The sequence below is a fragment of the Octodon degus genome, unplaced genomic scaffold, assembly GCF_000260255.1.
Source record: "Octodon degus isolate 3935 unplaced genomic scaffold, OctDeg1.0 scaffold00012, whole genome shotgun sequence".
Taxonomy (NCBI): Eukaryota; Metazoa; Chordata; class Mammalia; order Rodentia; family Octodontidae; genus Octodon; species Octodon degus.
This window is the reverse complement of record NW_004524588.1, coordinates 1,277,820-1,282,176: the sequence shown is the minus strand read 5'-3', so window position 1 is coordinate 1,282,176 and position 4,357 is coordinate 1,277,820. Positions and strand designations below refer to the sequence as shown.

Genomic DNA, 4,357 nt, shown 5'->3' with positions numbered 1-4,357 from the left:
GACTCTATCACATATTGGTTCCATACCTTGAAATAATTTTACAGTCTTTTAGCATAGGAATGCGCAGGCCATATAACATCGAATAATAACAAACTTTCTTGCTTTTCTCCTTCCAAGTGACATAGGTGAGCTCTGGACAGATGACAAAGAGATATGCAAACAATCATGTGTGGTGCTCTGTGAGTGGGAGCTGCTACAGGAACCTCACAACGGTTTAGAAAACAGAAAAATCTTGGGCCCATGGCAAGGAAAACACTCACCCCTGAGGAGCTCTTCCAGAGCTGAATCCCTGCTTCTTCCACTCGGGATGTGGAAGCACTGTGTGGTCCATCTCACCAACAGCTCCTTGGAAAACACAGATTTTTCCAGACGAAGTGACAATGGAATCAAGGATGATTTCCAGACATCACAACCAGAATTCAGGATAGTAGGTCTGTACTTGGGGATGGCAGCACCTTTACTCAAATCATAACTAATATCAGATTATGGTACATATGAAGAACACAATTAATTTCAGGTTAATTCAATTGTTGGTGGCAAGTTTTACAGACTGAGTATATCAAATGCAAATCATTAATCTCTGTATTTATTTCTTATGTTAATAAGCATACTCCTTTTCTTAGAAATCTGTGCATATCTATTTTGCTATTCATAAACACAAATAAAATAACAGATCACAGTTATTACAATTTAACACAGATTTACTATCATTTTCTTCTCCTCAGATTTACTATCATTAGAGCTAAATGCACCTTAGATATGAGGACAAACTTTTCCCTTGTTAAGTGTCTGAACATATCATATGCACATAAACACCTAGATATAGCTTGACCTGAGTCACTGTCCTGTGATTCAGATAAATCTTAATGCCTTTCACACAGGTGCTTTAACATACAAGCATGGATAAATGATATGGGCAGAGCTGAGAGTTGGGACAAAGTTCATATTGGTCCTGACCTGTGTAATAAGGGATGTGTTTGTGAGAAGACTGAATTGGAAGGCTGTGAAAGTCTCTTTTCCTGAGAGACAAGGTATGAGAAAAAATTACTACACAGAGATGGAACCCCAGGCCCCTGTTTTAATCCACTGAGCTATTTGGCTCTCTTCCTGGTGGCTCTACTCCTCAACTGTTGTTATGGTTTGTGTCTATATGTGCCCCTTCCAAAGTCTAATGCTTGGTTATTTATTTATTTATTTATTTATTTATTTATTTATTTATTTTTGTACAAGGTCTCAATATGCAGTCTGAGTTCATCGTGAGCCCCCTGTTTTCAGCTTCACCAGCATTGGGATTACAGGCATGTGCCACCAATCTCAGACTCTGTGGCTGGCTCAGTCTGCCTGGTGGAGGGTCTAGCATGACAGGCAGTGTGAGACTGAATCCTCTTCCCTGCACTTCCCTGCACTAAGCAGGTGCTTAGTCTACTGAGTTATTTTGCTGGGCCTCTAATGCTTTTTTTTTTTTTTTTTTTTTTTGCGGAACCAGGGATTGAACTCAGACCCTTGCACTTGCCAGGCAAGTGCTTATTCTACTAAGCCATCTCCCCGGCCCCATCTAATGTTTTTTTAAGTGAGTCTTTATTTTGGATGTATCTGAATATAGAGTTTGTGATTGATTCAGTGTTCAGCAGTAGGATTAAGGGTGCTGGAATTACATGTGTATGATGTCTGGATCAGTTCATTGATTGGATTGTGACTGCCATAACACAAGTGTCTGGAGAGGATAAAAGGGTCAGATGCTCAACCACCTTGTGATAAAATCTTTTACAGTGTAAAACATATTTTAGTAAAGGGAAGGGTGCATGGAGTTAAAAGAAGCTAGGTGAAAGGGTACCCTGAGATCCTATAAAATTCTGAACACCAAATACCTACAGAATTATAGCAAACCATCCATCCCCACCATGGAGGGATTCCCTATGTCTAATGAAGAACATGACATGAACAGAGCATTACACCAAAACAACCATGGAGAGGACCAAAAATGTAAGAATTTCATCAATTGAGGGGTTATGCTTGTCTCTTGAGTGAGTCAACCCTCCAGGGTTGTGAAGAGTTGTCAAAAGCTCTAGAAACAAATTGGACATCACACCTATGCTATGTGGTTAGTTTACTCAGGAACCTATACAATTCCAGTGTGATGTGCTCATTACAATGAGTGCATGGCAAACAGCAATAGGAGGATGACCTCTATCCTGCAAGACCTTCACATGAACCTTAGTGCTGAGATCTTGGGTCCTTTACCATGGGGCAGCATCTTCCTGAGCTGCACACAGAAGGAGTTGAGTAACACCAGAAAACAGATCACTGATGTGATTAAGCATGCAATTATGGTTCCCTGCAGGGAATACAATTGCACTGAATAGGTTCATGGGGACCTTCCTTTGGTCTTTATAGTCACATTGCCTTCATATTCCTACGTTTACTTGGTGTCACTTATAGGGACCATGAAAGATGAAAACAAAGACTGCCACCAGCATTATCATCCTAATGATGTCCTTCTCTCTCCTGTTTAAATGAAGAAAAAGCAAGTTGTGGAACTTAGCTATGTTGAAAATAAAATATCTGAAATAAACAGCAATCTAAGATTCAGAATGGTTGCTCACTGTCCAGACAATAAAAAGAATAATTCATAAATCATTCACCCTGTGAATCTGAATGAATCATGGTTGAGTGTCAGGGTATTAACCTTTCCAAAGGAAACAACTCTCAGGCTGACCACTGCGGTAAGAATTCAATCACCTGCAAGTGCATTTTGTCTCTGACTCAAGTCAGTGCAGTTCAGCAGTGCTATGAAAGAACGTGCCAAAATTTCCAAAACCAATTTGTCATTGCTCATATAGAAATGACACTTGGTTAAGTCTAGAAGAAAGTAAAAGAGGAAGTACAATAACCGTGAGCATTATTTCTTGATCTCCTGACCTAGAGTTCTATCAACACCTTGTTTCTCTATGTGTAGTAAAATTTCTTGCTGTCTTTTACATTCTGTGAACAATATCATGCAGAAAAGTGCCATAGTATACTAAAAGATCTACTAAAGGATATGTGAGAGAAAACAGTTATTCCTAACAAAGCTCAAAATAAGTCTTACATGTATTCTGTATGTCCTTACTGAGTGGAATCTTTCATAGATGATGTTGGTGTGAAAGGTGAATTCTCATTTGCTCTTATGCAAATGATGGCATATTCTCTTTCACTGTTTTGCAGTTATGCCTTATCTAAAGTCTACATAATTTGGTTCCTCTAAGCATAGATATGAGCTAGTAAAATTCTAAGACCTAATATATGGAACATTCAGAAATGTGTAAATTGATAGATGTAACTCAACCTTAAGGATATGACTTTACTGTTTAATTATCATCAGACTTGTATTTAGCAAAAACAGCTTCATGTAGAAAAATTTAAAGAGTCATATATACAGGATTTTTGTCTCAAAATGTTCTTAGGTTTTCAGAAATCTAACTTCATTGTCTATAACCCATGAACATGTAAACACAAATACCACCTCCACAACCACCTATCATCTTATTTATTGTCTGAAAAGATTTAAATGATAAAGAAGAAATAAATTATTATATCATTTCCAAAATAAAATAACTAAGGCTAGTATGTGATATCAAATACAAGCGTGCACATGCACATACACTTTTTCTTTCTGCAAAAGTCTAAGAAGAAGATCTCACTGAAAACAATGCAGCTGTCACTTTAAGGTCTGAAGAACGAGAAACGTCTAGAAACCCAAAGTAGGACTGGCTGAAGTCTCTCCTCTGAGTCTGGAAAACCTGAGTACAGACAGTTGTCTTACTTGGGTGGTTTGTGTAAACTATTGGAGGGGTTTGTGGGCAAAATTGCTCATAGCTGGGTGTTGTGGTCCATCACACAGTTTGGGAGCCTGACAAAGAAAACCTGCCAGTCCTACTGACCCAAGTACTGACACCATTTGATTTATTTGAATATGTACTTTTGAGAGAAAACAAAATATCCTATTTATTGTTTTATTTCCTTTCGGAACTTTTTCTCTAAAATATCTCTATTTCCTTTTTGTCTAGTTTTTCTACAAGAAATTGTTACTCTTATTTTCACCTATAATTTGTTTTAATTTTATATTTTGTTAGTTCCTTCTTTTACTATTAGAGTTTTTCCTCCTTACCCACTAGTAACACATAAGCAGCTTCATGTAGCTATAAATTGAAAATAATTGTAAAAATATTTCACCCTTATTGAATTTATACAAGCATTTTGCTTATGACTATTCTCTAAAGAATATAACAACTACTTTCAAAACATTTATACTTAGATATAATTTCAGATATTTAGACATGATTTTAAATGTACAGTGCAATATATTCCAGTTATAGGT

General features: G+C 37.1%; 1 pseudogene; it reads left to right on the top strand.

Annotated features, from left to right (window-relative positions):
• Positions 1-307: 307 nt before the first annotated feature.
• Positions 308-4,357, top strand: part of LOC105741449 — a 67,742-nt pseudogene continuing 63,692 nt past the window's right edge.